The sequence below is a fragment of the Ostrinia furnacalis genome, unplaced genomic scaffold, assembly GCF_004193835.3.
Source record: "Ostrinia furnacalis isolate ACB-3 unplaced genomic scaffold, ASM419383v2 OfSCF5758, whole genome shotgun sequence".
In the NCBI taxonomy this organism is placed as follows: domain Eukaryota; kingdom Metazoa; phylum Arthropoda; class Insecta; order Lepidoptera; family Crambidae; genus Ostrinia; species Ostrinia furnacalis.
Genome location: NW_021135997.1, coordinates 972,699 through 992,800, shown reverse-complemented (window position 1 = coordinate 992,800; position 20,102 = coordinate 972,699).

Genomic DNA, 20,102 nt, shown 5'->3' with positions numbered 1-20,102 from the left:
AGCTATAGCGAATTTTGCAAGTAATTTGGTCCAATAAATACAAAAATAAATTTCAGATTAAATAAACACTTGATCTCATTGTTACAGGTCAGTCTGGTGCTGCTGGATACTGTTTCAAGATAGGTTCTTCTCATCTGATATCAAAGGTAAGTTTTACTCTTTAAGCAACATTTGGTTTAAAATTCCATACATAAGGTAAATAAATTCACTTTGATTTTCTTATAAAATAGGCTACAGGGTTGTAGAATTTATAGATAGATCTATTAGTTGTATACTACAATTTTCTAGAACTTATCTTTCTTCGCAAACCGCACAAGATTTCCCACCAACCATAACGAGAACGAATGACACACGATTTGTCAAAAATGAACGAATGAAATACCGCTGCGTTCTATCGTCTCGTGGAGCTTTTGTTGCATAGGGCGATACCGACGTTTCTACATTTGAAGAAATGCATCGCTTCGGCGACAATATTGAAGCTATATGTCGGGTGTAACATATAGAGGTTATTATATTACATGCCATATTGGCAAAGACTTTAAATTCCTGAAAAATATCATTTTTAGCGGTCACTCTCAACGTTTTCAACCTCTGTCGAAAAAACATTATTAAGTAATTAAGTAGCCTTTTTTTCGACCTTTTCGACGAAATGAAAGAAAATTAAAGCAACCTAGACCTTATTCAGTACTCCACATAAAAATTATAAGAAACACAAAAACAGGATCGGTACTTTTATCAAGTATTTGTCATTAAAAATGCCGTCATGGCTGAAAATAGCACACTTCACATTTTCATTTTTTAACTCAAGAATGAAACATTTGTTAATGAGTTTCCAAGAAAACTTTGAACGATGATATCTTCAAAGAAATAAATACACAGAAAAATTGTTACGTTTTTTTTACATCTTATTCCGAATAATAAAGAATATACTCGATCAACATATCGATTTTAGCGACAATTAACATCATTATACACATACAACAGTTAGGCTGAGTTTCACCACCTAACTTTGACCGTAACTATAAAGATAACTGGTGTTTCTTGTATGGATTTTGACAGATTTTTGACGTTTGTCAAAGTTAAAGTAAAATGCTGCAACTCAGCCTTAATTTTATAGTTTAGTCTCTACATAATCCCAACTAACTTTTTACTCCAACCCGTCAGATTAACTGTGAAGGATGTTCGGAGTATACATTTAATTATAACACGCAGTCCCGAGACGGTCGTAAATTATAGTGACGGGGTGGGGGGTGGGGGGGACATTAGAATCGGCATAGTTGCCCAAGTGTATCAGTTTCGGGAACATTAATTCAGGCATGCTCGCGCCTTGAGATTTGCGGCCCATGTGCTGGAATGAGGCGGGTGAAGTTTGGAATGGATATTGACATGTGCAGAATTGGTTGTTCTGGTTGGTGCATCTAAAGATAGATATCGGCTTACTTGAGCTACTTTTTTATCTATAATGAAGAAGTTCTTGGACTACGTCTTGTGTGACGGAAAGTGATGATCAGTCCGAAGGTGGGATCGAGCTTTATCTGGATCTCATCTGTCGGTAAGGTGGAAGCGAGATTCGTCGGGAATTGCTTTTGACATCGTTGTTATGGCGATAGACGTCTTAAGTAAAATGGTTGTTGTTGCTAACCAAGTATTACAATTAGTCGCCTTCTTTTGTACATTGACTACAGTGTCCGTAATGATAACTAGACTTAAATGTAGTAAGAGAGATACTTCAAGAAGCTCCAGGCTAAGTGTCTATAACCATATGTATGAATCTAATCTACTATACTCAAGGTTTCAGGATCTCATCTGAGCATACGCTTGAATCTAAGCTTGAGTGAGTATGTTTTCAGAATTGAAGCTGAGTCTCGTGAAAAGATACTGAAGATGAATCTGCACTCAATAAATTTTATGCTTAGATTTTGAGCTTCATATAGACTTTAGCCCGTTGCATTTAGAGTCACGACTCTACGCTACCCGCTAGCAATACAGCCGCCTCTCTACCCGTCCCCAGAAGGCTGCAAGATTAAAATTTCTATGTACATTGTTTCATAAAGCTGGACTCAGTAACATCTGTGCCTTGACAAGGGTCTGTTTAGGTCAGCTCCTGACGGATTGGGACGTTTCTACCTTATTCCACGGTATTATAATAGAAAGCTTTTGTTGGTGTGTAGGAATGTTGAAAGGTACCTTTGTATGGCCATGGGTGAGGTTGCAGGCTTTTGACAAAATCTGGAAGTGAAAAGAGAATGGGGTTTGTGTGTTTCAAAAGAAATATTGGACTTTTTTTAGTGATTTTCATCGAAAAACCTTTCAAAAAGTTTTTTTCAGCGGGTGTAAGACATGTGTAAGATACATGTAGGCAATTAGGAAGAGTTCATATCTAATTGCCAACCTGGCAATGAGTTCAAAACCAATACTACGTATGCGCGTGACATAAATGAACCATCCACTAATATTAATAACTGGATAAATAAAAGCTATGATATTATGAGGTCTTTCTAGGCTGTGGTAATTGGCAAGGTCTTGGCAAGGTCTTACCACAAAACGATCACTGGACTCACAAGAGAATTCCTTTTTGCAAACCCCTACCTGTTGCTTTCGAAAAAATCTATGTCTCTTTTAGTTACTTACAACGACTTGCGACTATCACCCGACAAACCTAATTAGGAACTAAAAATGCTGCAATATATGGATCGTGCCATCGACGAAGACGCGTCCCACCAATTTTTGTTCGAGAAAAGCGCGGGGTACGGGGAGTTTGACCCGCGCAATCCGAGTGTCATTATTGTAGTTTGCGTGTGCACTCATTGATAATTTAGCGTGTACCGATAACACTCAAACATTAGCGGAAGAAGGTGGGGCGCGTCTTCGTGGATGGCACTATCTATAACCTCAACAGTATGACTAGAAAGAGCAGAGAAGATGCAAACAAACAATCGTTAGTGGATGGCCCGTTACGAAGTGAGCCATTCCGCGTATCTCCATCGCGTATTCGGTTGGTTACGTCCAAATTTACATAGAGAAAGCATTTTTACAGCATTATTTCATGGTTAATTTTGCCCGAGATATTTTGAGTATTGTAAAAGACCGGCTAAGGGTGGCTCTGAGAAAGATTAAGCGTTCCGTAGATACGCGTTTTGCGTTATTACAGAATCACTTTTTATGTAATACTGTTATCACTTCTTTATTTATTCATCGGAAAGATATGAGTACGAAACTAGAGTAAAAATAATGTAGAGTGAGCACATCACATTTTATAAATTTTTCACAGCCTGTAATTTATAAAGTAAAAAAATATGCTTAGATTACCAAAAACTATCTTGCCTTGACTACAGTTTAAGGTTCAAATCCCATTGAGGACAAATGTTAATTTAATCTGCATAAGCAAAACCTGTAGGCCCAAGATGCGCGCCGTGATAACTTTAATGGACGTCAAAATGTATGGGCAAAATCGATAAAATGGTGTGATAACCGCTTATCGCGGAGCGCATCTTAGGCCTACTGAAGTCTACATGAGTATGATATTGATATGTTTATCCGCGAGACTTCAGATCTCTTTCAGATTTGTATGCTCTGTCACGTCATAATAAGTCAATATTACCCCTCCCCTGCCCCTCCCATACCTCAAGCACTGACTCACTTAAGCCCCTTGACCTATAGTTTTCAATTCTAAGAAATCCAACTGCTGAACCCTAAACCCCAAAATGCAATCCACGAACCAATTTCAATTCGTCGCCGTAAGCGCTGAGCTAGGAATAAACTTGGTTTTATTCAGAAGTGATTAATAAGACCCTTTGCGATGTGGAAGGTCAAGGTTAACATTAAAATACGCTTTTGCCTTTTTTGCCAGAGAGTCAAAATCATAATATTATCTAACCAATCGTACAACCCGATCGAGCTGACTTTCGCCCCTCGTTGGAATGCGAGAGTATGCATCCGTACCAAAGCATCGATGTGACGTCACAGATGCCAGGTGAGTAGTACACTCGACCGTGTTGTACGTTTGTTTCAATCAAATGAAGTCCACTGCTGGACAAAGGTCTCACCTAATTTCTACAACGATCGCTCTTGCACTGCCCGCATCCAGGTACTTCCCGCGACCTTCACCAGATCGTTGTCATATCTAAGCAAGCTCACTCGTGGCACAAGCATATTTAGCTTAGTATGAGGGGCTAACGGGAGTATTTTAGTAATTTGTGCAATAAGAAATTACTAATAATCTTTAAAAAGAATTGGTGACTGATTACCGGTGACTTTATCTGCCAGATATCTCTATCCGAAACATGTGAGAAACCACGTCTCTAACTGCTTGAAACAGTCTGGTAGAGGGAGAAATCATGCGAAGAGTTGTGTCAGTCTCTACCATCGAAGCCTCGAAGCTTTAGAGCGGTAGAGCTGTCATGGTCATGACCACGTTAGCTCTACCATAAACTTTACATAGCGTACGATATCACAAGTCAACAAAGAGTTGACAGTTAAAGCAAAAATGAGGTTACTAACGCCCGTATTTACAAACATTACTATGAGGTCTCACAGTGCGCGTGGACGCACAGGGTGACTCATGAACCAATCACAAAGCTCTATTCAAAGCTGTGCGTTCGATTTGCTGCGTTACTTAAGCAAGCATCGTTTGTAAATACGGGCGTAAGGGTATTTTATGGTAAAAAAAAATGACCTTGACCGTGACCTTTTCAGTAAAAAAAGTTAATAAAACTCTGTGGCGAAAAAATTGAGACAGGCAAATCCGATTATAATGAAATTCAGTTCTTCAACACGGATCTTGACAGCTTTACGACCTTCCTTGACGGTTTCCAGGAAGAATCCAAAACTTTTGCCAATAATATTATTCTATCGTTTATATCGTTTAGAAATAAGAAATAAATTCCCATTTTCACCATCAATCCCTTACCATCAGGTGAGATACAGGCCAAGAGCTTCCTTGTTGTGGATAAAAAAAAAAAAAAAAATCCCTAATTTTTATGTGATCCCCTATAGTAACACATAACAGGCATTTTGTTTTCATAGGGGTCACTTAAAAGGGTTTGATGGTGAAAACGGGCATAAGCGAACTATCCGTTATCTTCTCATGGCTATGGAAAAGGAAATTCTGAAAATAATTGTTTGAATGTTATTGTAAAAGCACAACACACAGTTGGAACACCTCCATAGTCCCATTATGTTCAGGGTTCTTAGGTGAGACACAGTGCAAAATCACTTTGTGAATTAAAATTTGTTCTCAATCTTGTTAGGCAATTACATACTTACTCGTATATCAACTTTCATCTTCTGAAAAGATTTTGATCCCGTGCTTCAGAGGGTACCTACTAAACCATTGCCCTATAGGGCTGGTAATACAGTTTGACACCAGGATTGTTGAAATGTTGATTGTGAAGTGTTAGTGACCATGTAAATACTAACACCTATTTAAACCGATTGAGAAAAGTACACTGAAAAAGATGTTTGGTTACAGCTTACACAAAAAAGTGACTGGGTGTTAACTACACTCAACATCAAATAAACCGCACCTTCCGCGACGCGAACTTTAAAGATTTTCTACTGACACAATCATGGTACCCCAACAATATTGGTGTTATTTGAAAGCCCAATAAATATCCTTAAAGAAAAATACATTTCATTTCTAAATAAATGATTAACATATACCATAAATGTGACTTGAAAATAGACCTCACTTTGGGCTCACCTCTGGGATCAAATAGACCATTTTTTATGGTTATAAAACCAAATAAAGATCTCACGTGTCCTCTTTAACAGATGGATAGCGATTAATCCCAACTTAACAGATTTATAGTAATAAAAAATGGCTATAGCGTAACTACCTATTTTTTGAAGAAGTGTCTCTGGATCCTTGTAAAGACACATTTTTGGGGTAAAAACCTTTCCTTTAATGAAATGAAGTTTAGAACTAGGCTTTCAAATGGTACCAATGTTGGTGGGAAGTGGGGATGCATACGTTTGATAAGTGCTTGTCGCGGGAGGTGCGATTTATTTGATGCCGAGTGTATAACCAAGCCAGGTCTAACTCACTACAGAATTACGAGTATTTGTTTAATTTACACAACATTAATTAGTTCCTCATAACCAAAGTGTTCGGTGGTCACTTTTGTTGTGTAACCAGTAACCAAAAATTTTTGTCAGTGTAGCAGGATTCTTATGTAGAGACGACAGCACATCTGCAGACTACCCAGTTTTGTTGCAAATTATCTTCTATTACGACTACATCCATCCATTCCATCTACCATTCTAGACTGCATCACACTTAACATCAGGTGTGATTGTGGTCAAATACCAGCCTTCTTAAGCCCAGAACACACGGTGAAACGCAATTGCAACGAAACTGCAACTTCTAGTTACTTTTGAGTTGCATCTAAGATTCTGCCATAGATTCTGTTGAGAGACCATACATGACGCGACTATTTCAAACCGGTTTCAAACTGTTTACTTTGACGTGCCGTCGTCTGTACATGAATCTGTCTTATACAACAAATACCAAATAGTACCTACCCACGAAAAAGTATTTCCAGACTATACTTAAAACCTATGTTAAAAAGGTCTGGATCTGGCTTAGAACATTAATCTTACGCAAAAAGGTTGTCAAAACGATCTACTTTCAGCAGAACAATTCCTTTGCCTCACTATTAGTCAATGTTGGGTTTGACCTAGTGGTTTTGACAAGATATTTTTTATGCTATAAGTCGCTGTTGCCTTGAATCATGCTTAGGAACCATAAAAAAGTGACATTATTAGAATGTGATTAATGTAATGCCCATGTTAGTGTGGTTAATCTATACCTATACTCTATACTAATATTATAAATGCGAAAGTAACTCTGTCTGTCTGTCTGTCTTGCTTTTACGCCTAAACCACTGAACCGATTTTGATGAAATTTGGCATAGAGATAGTTTGAGTTTATTTATTTAATATTACATTATTTAGCCGTTACATCTTTGATTTAAATAGTGTCTTAAATCCTCTTGAGGTCCCGGGAAAGGACATAGGATAGTTTTTATCCCGATTTTTGAAACAGGGACGCGCGCGATAAAGTTTTTCTGTGACAGACAAAAATCCACGCGGGCGAAGCCGCGGGCGGAAAACTAGTACTTGATAAAGTCACTAAAATGCAATCTTCGGTAGAAGAACTGAGATCACAACTCAATTGTCAGATATAAGAACTGTCAAGTGTCTTACATACATTGAAACATCATTATCCGTCCAGTAGGTTTTGCCTGGAGGAGAAAAAAGATTATCCATCCTTAAAGTTTCTTGCGTTTACAATATTAATATTAGACATTATAAGTATTCACATATTTTGAAAGTTACTAACTAGTATGTAAGTACCACGAAACAAAAGTCTTTCACTAGTGAGCAAGTGACTAGTGCAACACCAAACCTCAATATCGTCTGCAAAAAAATCAAAAGTAACCCTTTCGCGGTAAGGGTGGCTTTCCGTTGGGGTCGCTTTGCGCCCTGAGTGGTGTTCCGTGTACACACGCTGCCCCCCGGCGTTGCGCGGGTTAACAGTGCTCTGTTAACCTTTTTCTGACCGACGACGTTTTTTGTAGTGGCGAGGTTTTCGTCGTACCGTTTTGTTTGTGTTTTCCGCACTTCCAATATGGCCATAAGTTGTTGGAACTGACGATACAAAGTAAGAAGTGATATTTATTAAAAAGTATTAAATTCCGAATTAAAGTGAAGTTGTACCTCCGTGTTGTTTTTTATTAGTTTTTTAAATAATGTAATTTAAGTTTTAGCGTAGTACCTACTTGTTATTATTCTGTGGTTTTAGTATTTGAATTGATGGTGGCGCCCTCTTGCAAATGTCATAAACAAAACAACTTCTTCTTTGTTGATGACGGTGAACTTGTGCATTTTCGCCAATTTTGCTAAAACCCGTATGTGATGGTGGCGCCCTCTATTTACTTTTTTTTGTCTTTTAATATTGTATTTTTTTTTTCTCTTTTGTTTGTTTTTTGTGTATTGTCTCATCTCATGTTTGTTTCCAGCTCTCTCCAAAAATGGTCACCGCAGAATAACAGCGTCGTGTTCTGGTTTTATTTACCACTCCAGAGCATGACACATGCTGAGCGGTGGCCAATTTTGGTTCTAACTTATACTTGTTTTTTGTTATCTGATTCTGTGTGTTATATTTTTTAGTTGGAACCAAATAAATGTTTTTCTTTCTTTCTTTCTTTCTTTAAAAAGCTCAAAAGTTTTGTTTCGATCTGTTTTGACATATAGCTTAAAAACTTGTCTTGTCGATTTCGATCTGTCATAGAAAATAAGAACTATCTTCTGTAGAGTCACTGGAAGAAAAGAAGAAGACTGGCACCCCGTAGTATGATTTTTAACTTAGATTCTTTATTTTAAAGTTCAAAATAAGTTAAGCAGACTCATTTAATAGCAATTGTATATTCCGCTTGGCTCAATTCTATCAATGTGTTCACATTGTAACCGTAAGACCCTAAAGCAAATACTAATAAAGTAACGAGCATTATAATACTTAAAAGCATTCATCATTTCTGATCTTTGGCCCCGCCCCTTACACTAAAAGTTAGTTCAATATTATATACCCCCCGCGGCGGTATTATGTAACCCCTATCTATGCCATATCTAGCGACCGTCGCTGTCAAAGTCGCAAAACTCCATAGCAATAAGAGCGAGTTTGATCACACCTGACAGCGATCGTCGCACGAGTTTTTCACAATCCATTTTCATGGTACGGGTCCCGCTGTGACTTTGTGCGAAATTTGAATACTTTAGATCCCATAAAAGTCATGGTAGCGACATCAAGATAATAAGGGCAACTCAGTACATTATTTAATTTAAGGGCCCCTTGCGAGGGTCATGATTGTTCGGTATGGTGAAATGAATTAGTGAATTCAATGACCTTTTGTAATTTGGGTAGTGGTGAATAGCATTAGTTGAGTGATTTTTTTCTGATTAAATGCTGTGATTGTTACTTTAGCCATTTAATTGATTATTCAACTTCATCTTTTCATCATTTAAAAAATCAAATATTGTCTAGAGCTAGACCTTATTGACTAGTACCTATATTTAAACAATTTTCGTCAAGACATCAAGCCACAAGGTAGAAAGAAAAGCCACTGGATGCAGGCCACTTCTAACCAGTCAATCTGAAAATCATTAGGGAGGCCTATGTTCAGTAGTGGACGTCCTGTTACTGAAATGATAATGATAAAAATTTAAATTATTAAGATATCTTAACTCGTGGAACCCTAAGTGATCGCATGAGACCGCGGTAACTATTGATTTCTATTGTCTCGATTCACTGGTACCTACAAGGGTAAATTCATAAATTGGCACATTGAAATATAATGGCCATATTATGCTTTATTTGAGTGCTAGAACGTAATAGTCCAGCGGCAAGCGCTATAATATTTAGTTTAGCGAGCGCTGCGGTTACTGCGGTCATAAGAACATTAGCCGTGGCCGTTGCAAATTGTAAGATATTGTAGCTTAATGCATACTAATATGGAGTACTTCAATTTATGTTTGTACAGATCAATCTGTGAAGACTTTGGACTGAATCCAAATATATTTCACTACTAGCGGCCGCCCGCGACTTCGTACGCGTGGACTTCGTTTAATTACTAATGATGTTGATAGATAGCGTTTCACGGCTTCCCCCGCATCACGAATATTTACGAACGTCAAAACACACACATCATCATAAATAATAGCCTAAATGTTAATCTGGGTTATAAACAACAATTNCCTCTCCGCCAAGTTTCAAAGACGCACTAACTATTCGGGATGCAGTATAATTTGCTTGTTATACTTGAAGGATTGGTTTGCATACCGTCTATGCAGAGAATACGTTTTAGATGTCTCTGTCGCACAAGGAATACGTTTTGCGAATGATACGAGTAACTGTGTCGTGGGTGAATAGTTTGGTCTACGTGATACCTTTGTTAAAGTTTTAGTATGAGATGTTATGTGCCAAGTAAAATAATTTTAATACCTACGTAATATGAAATCTAAATAGATTGCTCTGCAAAAAAAAACCTATACTAACGTCCGTATTCACAAACGATGTTTGCTTAAGTAAAGCAGCAAATCGAACGCACAGCGTTGAATAGAGCTCTGTGATTGGTTCGTGTGTTATCCTGTCCGTCAACGCGCACTGTGAGACCTCATAGTAATGTTTGTGAATACGAGCGTTATTCTGTAAAAAGCAATAAACTAATGAAAAGCGCTTTTTAAAAAAAATTTTGCAAAAAATAAAATAATTATTAGAAATAAGATCGCCTCCATAGATTTCTATAGACCTATCACTGTCCCGAGTCCCGCAAAAACATGGCCGAAAAAATCCGAACTTTCCTGAAACTTATCAAAACGATAAATATGAATTTTCATATTATTATCTTGAGAAACGTTGGGCTCCATACAAACTTTCATCCCTCTTTCACCCTCATCAAGTTTTTTCGCCAAAAGGTTCCTTTCCAAAGTTCAATTTATCTCGGCTCGATACCGAAAATTCATCAAAATTCAGATTCAGTGGTTTAGGCGTGAAAACGTGACAAACAAACAAATAGAAGAAGTTTTGCATTTATAAAATACTTTTGGTGTACTTTGTCTTTGAAAATCGTGCAAGTTTCTAAGCACTATATTTTTTTTTAAATTTATAATATCTTGATAGGTATTTTAACAGGAATGCTTGTGTTACTTACTACACTCGGCATCAAATAAATCGCACCTCCCGCAACAAGCACTTCTCAAACGTATGCATCCCCACTTCCCAACAATATTGGCACCAATTAAAAGCCTAGTTCTAAACTTCATTTCATAAAATGAAAGGTTTTTACTCCAAAAATGTGTCTGTATAAGGATCCAGAGTCACTTCTTCAAAAAATAGGTAGTTACGCTTGAGCCAACTTTTATGGCCATAAAACTGTTAAGTTGGGATTAATCGTTATCCATCTGTAAAAGAGGACACGTGAGATCATTATTTGGTTTTATAGCCATAAAAATTGGTCTAATTGATCCCAGAGGTGAGCCCAAAGTGAGGTCTGTTTTCAAGTCACATTTATGGTATATGTTAATCATTTATTTAGAATTTAAATGTGTTTTTCTGTAAGGATATTTATTGGGCTTTCAAATAACACCAATATTGTTGGGGCATCATGATTGTGTCAGAAGAAAATCTTTAAAGTTCGCGTCGCGGAAGGTGCGGTTTATTTGATGTTGAGTGTAGTTAAGCAGTCGACGGAGACCGAACAAGCGACTATCGAATAGGTATTCCTATGATAACAAAAGGGATGAAACTCACATTTTAAAAAATACAACAAATCTTTTTTAACTTTTCACGAACAAATCACTGAAACTTCCAAAATAGCTCTACAGAAAGTGATTGCAGCTGGCTCATTTGGGTTTAAAGATAATAATCGGCAATGACAGATGATAATTGAAGTCCTCTGGAGCGATTGTTCGCAAATAATCGATAGTACGACGGCTGACAAGTTCATCACGAGGAAAATTAAAAGTCTGGCAGCGAACGTCTCGTACCACTCTATCACGCTGAGAAACTTATTCTGGAGTCATTCGATAGTAAAAATATAGGTATCCCACTTCTATTATGGGTATTATTAATTTTGAATAAAGTCAAGCTTCGATCATATTTTCATAATTTTTAATTTACTTAGGTATAAACTTGGCGCATTTGACATGATACACGCAGAGAACGAAAATGTACCAAGTTTTTAAAGTATACTGTGTAGATATCCCTGAATAAGTATTACGAAGATTTTAGTATGGTCTCTACCCCAATCGAGTAAATATTGCAAGTGGCCTGTCCAAGGCATCATTTGGCAACTCCGACGTGATTCCAATTTTCTCTTACCGAGTTATATTTCTGATACACTATCGAGCGACACTCGAATCGGTCGCAAACGGGCGAAGTGGACAGCGAGAGCTACCGCCCGAGCCATCTGACTTATTGTGACATCCATAATGAATGCAATCTGGCGCGAAATTATTTGCCCTCTCTAAGAGCCAAAGCACACGATTAGTTGTGGCGGCGGTGCGACGCCGGAGCGGTGCCGCTGCGTTGTTTTCGTCGTTTCAGCCGAATGATTTCACTGGATAAAGGCTTCCACCAAGGATTTCCACAAAGACCGGTCCTGCTCCGCCCGCATCCAGGCACCTCCCGCGACCTTCACTAGATCGTCGTGCCACCTAGTGGGAGGCCTGCCCACACTACGTCGTCCGGCTCGTGGTTGCTACTCGAGAACTTTTCTGCCCCTGCGGCCATCAGCTATGCCCCACTGCCACTTGATTTTAGCGATTCTGCGGTTGTGGGTCGTCTTACATAGAAATATCTGTGGTAGCCACACGAGCTCGAGCGATCCGCCAAAATCTTTGCGATGCGGCACCGCAACGCATCGTGTGCTTTGGCTCTTATTTGCCATCCCTTAATACTCTGAACTTTTTGCTGAGACAATGCTGTTGCGATGTTGGTGTTTATGCGCGAGTAAATACAGTTTACTTTCGTAGAGCACGTGGAAAGTGTAGATGTCAAACGTTAATACGCTCAGCTTGCTTCATTACTATAACTACCGAGTATCATGTCTGTCTGCATCTGACTAATGGATGGTGCATAATTTGGCAGTACCTGCCTGGAAAATAGAGGTTGGGACTCATCATCATACTTCATCATCCGATCATTTGCCTCCACTGCAGGAGTATAATATATCTAATTTACCAGAGGCAATTGCAGGATTTGGACTACACTCCTACACTAGGAAGACGAGTTGAGGAGGCTTGGGTTGGAAATTTCTACCTGCCGCGAAATAAAACTATTGCTCTAACTTAGTATCACAGAATTATTTCTTTCGCGCTCAGTGCATTGAAGCTGAAGCCCCATGTACTATAGATAATTCCTCTGAGATTCCCTCCAATGCATTAACGTAACTGCACTGTCGAGGTGTGCAAGGGATGCGTTGGAATTTCTAATGCACTTTATTATGACATTCTTTCCGTCAATTGCAGTTACAATGCGTCGCAGCAATGTGATCAAGTAATTCCTAGATTTTCCAATCCAAATGTATTTGGTGTAAGCAACAAGAATTTAAACATTCTCAGTATATCATACTGTTGTACCATTATTATACTGAATACAGAAACGAACTTGTTATGTTTGCGCAGCGCCAAAAGTGTAATAATCTGAAAATCACACAAGCAAAGCTATAGCGAATTTTGCAAGTAATTTGGTCCAATAAATACAAAAATAATTTTCAGATTAAATAAACACTTGATCTCATTGTTACAGGTCAGTCTGGTGTTGCTGGATACTCTGTTTCAAGATGTGTTCTTCTCATCTGATATCAAAGGTAAGTTTTATGGGTCTTTAAGCAACATTTGGTTTAAAATTCCATACTTGAGGTAAATAGGATAAGGAAGACTTGCGAGCAGGATAAAAAAGTTCATTTTGATTACATCAAATAGACCACAGGATTGGTGTATTTATAAATTAATTAGAGCCATTAGTTGCATACTACAATTTTCCAAGAACTTATCTTTCTTCGCAAACAGCACAAGATTTCCCACCCACCATAACGAGAACGAATGACACACGATTTGTCAAAAATGTACGAATGAAATACCGCTGCGTTCTATCGTCTCGTGGAGCTTTTGTTGCATAGGGCGATACCGACGTTTCTACATTTGAAGAAATGCATCGCTTCGGCGACAATATTGAACTTATATGTCGGGTGTAACATATAGAGGTTATTATATTACATGCCATATTGGCAAAGACTTTAAATTCCTGAAAAATAACATTTTCAGCGGTCACTCTCAACGTTTTCAACCTCTGTCGAAAAAACATTTTCAAGTAATTAAGTAGCCTTTTTTTTCGACCTTTTCGACGAAATGAAAGAAAATTAAAGCAACCTAGACCTTATTCAGTACTTCACATAAAAATTATAAGAAACACAAAAACAGGATCGGTACTTTTATCAAGTACCTATTTGTCATTATAAATGCCGTCATGGCTGAAAATAGCACACTTCACATTTTCATATTTTTTCACTCAAGAATGAAACATTTGTTAATGAGTTTCCAAGAAAACTTTGAACGATGATATCTTCAAAGAAATAAATACACAGAAAAATTGTTACGTTTCTTTGACATCTTATTCCGAATAATAAAGAATATACTCGATCAACATATCGATTTTAGCGGCAATTAACATCATTATACACATACAACAGTTAGGCTGAGTTTCACCAACTAACTTTGACCGTAACTATAAAGATAACCGGTGTTTTTTGTATGGATTTTGACAGATTTTTGACGTTTGTCAAAGTTAAAGTAAGATGGTGCAACCCAGCCCTAATTTTATAGTTTAGTCTCTACATAATTCCAACTAACATTTTACTTCAACCCGTCAGATTAACTGTGAAGGATGTTCGGAGTATACATTTAATTATAACACGCAGTCCCGAGACGGTCGTAAATTATAGTGACGGGGTGGGGGGTGGGGGAGACATTAGAATCGGCATAGTTGCCCAAGTGTATCAGTTTCGGGAACATTAATTCAGGCATGCTCGCGCCTTGAGATTTGCGGCCCATGTGCTGGAATGAGGCGGGTGAAGTTTGGAATGGATATTGACATGTGCAGATTTGGTTGTTCTGGTTAGTGCATCTAAAGATAGATATCGGTTTACTTGAGCTACTTTTTTATCTATAACTAGCGGCCGCCCGCGACTTCGTACGCGTGGATCCCGTTTTACCCCCTTCATCTATGTATCTTACGCGGTTTAGATTTTTTCATACAATTTTTTTTCCCGCTAACTCCCGTTCCGGTGGGAATTTTGCAATATCCTGTTGTAACTAAGCTTTGAGTTTACTAAGGTACCTGCACGCCAAATTTCAAGCGTCTAACTTAAGCGGTTTAGATTTTTCATACAAAAGGATTTTCCCGCTAATTCCCGTTCCCGTGGGCATTCTTAAGTATCCTATAACCTGCCCAGGAGTATGAAGAATAATTGTACCAAGTTTCGTTAAAATCCGTCCAGTAGTTTTTGTTTCTATAAGGAACATACAGACAGACAGACAGACAGACAGACAGACAGACAGACAGACAGACAAAAATTTTACTGATTGCATTTTTGGCATCAGTATCGATCACTAATCACCCCCTGATAGTTATTTTGAAAATATATTTCAAGTACAGAATTGACCTCTCTACAGATTTATTATAAGTATAGATATAGATGAAGAAGTTCTTGGACTACGTCTTGTGTGACGGAAAGTGATGATCAGGCTGAAGGTGGAATCGAGCTTTATTTCGATCTTAATTGACGAAAAGGTGGAAGCGAGATTCGTCCGGAATTACTGTTTACATCATTGTTATGGCGATAGACGTCTTAAGTAAAATGGTTGTTGTTGCTAACCAAGTATTACAATTAGTCGCCTTCTTTTGTACATTGACTACAGTGTCCGTAATGATAACCAGACTTAAAATGTAGTAAGAAAGATACTTCAAGAAGCTCCAGGCCCAAACACCCACCCACTTACTAACCTTATGTATGAATCTAATCTACTATGCTCAAGGTTTCCGGATCTCAACTGAGCATACGCTTGAATCTAGCTTGAGGGAGCATGTTTTCAGAATTGAAGCTGAGTCTCGTGAAAAGATACTGAAGATGAATCTGCACTCAATAGATTTCATGCTTAGATTTTGAGCTTCATATAGACTTTAGCCCGTTGCATTTAGAGTCACGGCTCTACGCTACCCGCTAGCAATACAGCCGCCTCTCTACCCGTCCCCAGAAGGCTGCAAGATTAAAATTTCTATGTACATTGTTTCATAAAGCTGGACTCAGTAACATCTGTGCCTTGACAAGGGTCTGTTTAGGTCAGCTCCTGACGGATTGGGACGCTTCTACCTTATTCCACGGTATTATAATAGAAAGCTTTTGTTGGTGTGTAGGAATGTTGAAAGGTGCCTTTGTATGGCCATGGGTGAGGTTGCAGGCTTTTGACAAAATCTGGAAGTCAAAAGAGAATGGGTTTTGTGTGTTTCAGAAGAAATATTAGACTTTTTTTAGTGATTTTCATCGAAAAGCCTTTCATAAAGTTTATTCAGCGGGCGTAAGGTGCATGGCAATTGGAAAGAGTTCATAATATCTAATTTCCAACCTTAAATAAAAGGAAGTTACTTAGGAGGCAACTGATTTTAAAAATCATTTTGATCTAGGAAATATATTTGTTCAATACCATAAGTATCTATAAAACGAAGTATAGCTACAAACCCCCTAAAAATAAACGCAATGAGTTCAAAACCAATACTACGTATGCGCGTGACATAAATGAACCATCCACTAATATTAATAACTGGATAAAATAAAAGCTTACCACCTTCTTACTTTAACTTTAACAAACGTCAATTTCAAATCCAAAAAACACTGGTTATTGTTAAAGTTACCGTTTCAGTTATTTGATGCAACTCAGCCTATGTCTCTTTTAGTAAATTAAAACAATATAACAATATGCGACTATCACCCGACAAACCTAATCATCATCATCATCATTTCAGCCATAGAACGTCCACTGCTAAACATAGGCCTTAACATGGAAACCATTGAGGGAGGCCTGCGTCCAGCGCCTTCCTGCTACCTTTATTATGTCGTCGGTCCACCTTGTAGGTGGACGTCTCACGCTGCGTTTTCCGGTACGCGGCCTCCACTCCAGAACCTTCTTTCCCCATCGGCCGTCAGTTCTGCGTACTATGTGCCCTGTCCATTGCCACTTCAGCTTGCTAATCCGTCGGGCTATGTCAGCGACTTTAGTTCTCTAAACCTAATTAGGAACTAAAAATCCTGCAATGTACCCTCAACAGTACGACTAGAAAGAGCAAAGAAGATACAAAAAAACAATCGTTAGTGGATGGCCCGTTACGAAGTGAGCCATTCCGCGTATCTCCATCGCGTATTCGGTTGGTTACGTCCAAATTTACATAGAGAAAGCATTTTTACAGCATTATTTCATGGTTAATTTTGCCCGAGATATTTTGAGTATTGTAAAAAACCGGCTAAGGGTGGCTCTGAGAAAGATTAAGCGTTCCGTAGATACGCGTTTTGCGTTATTACAGAATCACTTTTTATGTAATATTGTTATCACTTCTTTATTTATTCATCGGAAAGATATGAGTACGAAACTAGAGTAAAAATAATGTAGAGTGAGCACATCACATTTTATAAATTTTTCACAGCCTGTAATTTATAAAGTAAAAAAATATGCTTAGATTACCAAAAACTATCTTGCCTTGACTACAGTTTAAGGTTCAAATCCCATTGAGGACAAATGTTAATTTAATCTGCATAAGCAAAACCTGTAGGCCTAAGATGCGCGCCGTGATAACTTTAATGGACGTCAAAATGTATGGGCAAAATCGATAAACTGGCGTGATAACCACTTATCGCGGAGCGCATCTTAGGCATACTGAAGTCTACTCTACATGAGTATGATATTGATGCGCAAGACTTCAGATCTCTTTCAGATTTGTATGCTCTGTCACGTCATAATAAGTCAATATTACCCCTCCCCTGCCCCTCCCATACCCCAGGCACTGACTCAATTAAGCACTTCTTCTTCTTTTCGTGTCGACAACAAACCTACACAGTGTCAGCCCAAAACTCCGCCACAAGAGTGGCGTTGTCAGTAGCACTCAAGCACTAGACTTAGTTTTCTATTCTAAGAAATCCAACTGCTGAACCCTAAACCCCAAAATGCAATCCACGAACCAATTTCAATTCGTCGCCGTAAGCGCTGAGCAAGAATAAACTTGGTTTTATTCAGAAGTGATTAATAAGACCCTTTGCGATGTGGAAGGTCAAGGTTAACATCAAAATACGCTGGTTAACAAAGTTACCTGTTTTGCCAGAAAGTCAAAATCATAATGTTTTAACTAATCGTAAAACCCGATTGAGATAACTGCGCATCTCGCTGGAATGCGAGAATGCGTTCGCCTCGTCCGTACCAGAGCATCGATGTGACGTCACGGATACCAGGTGAGTAGTACACTCGACCGTGTTGTACGTTTGTTTCAGTCATATGAAGTCCACTGCTGGACAAAGGTTTCACCTAATTTCTACAATGATCGCTCTTGCGCTGCCCGCATCTTCGTTCAACCTTCACCAGATCGTCGTCATATCTAACTAATTATGTGGCTGATTACCGATGACTATAATTTCGAGATCTGTTTCTTACAGATCTATCAGACGATAGAGGGAGAGATCATGCGAAGAGTTGAGTCACCGAAGCCTTAACATATAAGTATGGCCACTACCGCTCTACCAAGAACGTTCTCATAACGTAGGACTAAGACATAACGGCCGGTTCGTTAGTCAGCAAAGAGTTGACAGTAACTGTAAAACTAAATGGAGGTTTTCAAAGTCATTTTTATGGTAAAAGTAACCTTGACCGTGACCTTTTCAGTAAAAAAAGTTAATAAAACTCTGTGACGAAAACATTGAGACAGGCAAATCCGATTATAATGAAATTCAGTTCTTCAACATGGATCTTGACAGCTTTACGACCTTCCTTGACGGTTTCCAGAAAGAATCCAAAACTTTTACCAATAAAAATATTATTCTATCGTTTATATCGTTTGGAAATAAAAAAATCGATGATTTCTTGAAATTATCTCTCATCGTGGTTGTAGAAAAGTATATCAAAAGTTTTAACTAATAGTATTTCAAATGTACAACGTATTTTCAATCACCTCCGTTATCCAGTATAATCCAAGGTTGTGAAACACTTCGTTTAAGTTGAGTATTAGTTCCTGGTTTTGTTAGGCAATTAGATACTTAACAACCATTTTAAATCGATTGAGAAAAGTATAGTAGCTGGACTCTGATGTACATTACATGAAGCTGACCTACATAACGCTTCCATACAACAAATACTTTAAATAGTACCTACCTACCCACGAAAAAACAGCATTTCCAGACTATAGTCTGGAAATGCTGTTTTTTTCGTGGGTATAGTAAGTATACTTAAGACCTATGTTAAAAAGGTCTGGATCTGGCTTAGAACATTAATCTTAAGCAAAAAGATTGTCAAAACGATCTACTTTCAGCAGAACAATTCCTTTGCCTGACTATTAGTCAATGTTGGGTTTGACCTAGTGGTTTTGACAAGGTATTTTTTATGCTGTAAGACGCTGTTGCCTTGAATCATGCTTAGGAACCATAAAGTGACATTAGAATGTGATTAATGTAATGCCAATGTTAGTGTGGTTAATCTATATCTATACTCTATATTAATATTATAAATGCGAAAGTAACTCTGTCTGTCTGTCTTGCTTTCACGACTAAACCACTGAATCGATTTTGATGAAATTTGGCATAGAGATTATTTGAGTTTATTTATTTATTTAATTATTATTACATTATTTAGCCGTTACATCTTTGATTTAAATAGTGTCTTGAATCCTCTTGAGGTCCCGGGAAAGGACATAGGATAGTTTTTATCCCGGTTTTTGAAACAGGGACGCGCGCGATATAGCTTTTCTGTGACAGAAAAAATTCCACGCGGGCGAAGCCGCGGGCGGAAAATTAGTACTTGATAGAAGTCACTAAAATGCAATCTTCGGTAGAAGAACTGAGATCACAACTCAAGTGTCAGATATAAGAACTGTCAAGTGTCTTACATACATAAAACATCAATATCCGTACGGTTTTGTATAGAGGAGAAAAAAGATCATCCATCCGTACAGTTTCTTGCGTTTACAGTATTAATATTAGATAGTTATAAGTATTTACATATTTACGTACCACGAAACAAAAGTATTGTACTGGTGAGCAAGTGACTATAGTGCAACACCAAACCTCAATATCGTCTGCAAAAAAATCAAAAGTAACCCTTTCGCGGTAAGGGTGGCTTTCCGTTGGGGTCGCTTTGCGCCCTGAGTGGTGTTCCGTGTACACACGCTGCCCCCCGGCGTTGCGCGGGTTAACAGTGCTCTGTTAACCTTTTTCTGACCGACGACGTTTTTTGTAGTGGCGAGGTTTTCGTCGTACCGTTTTGTTTGTGTTTTCCGCACTTCCAATATGGCC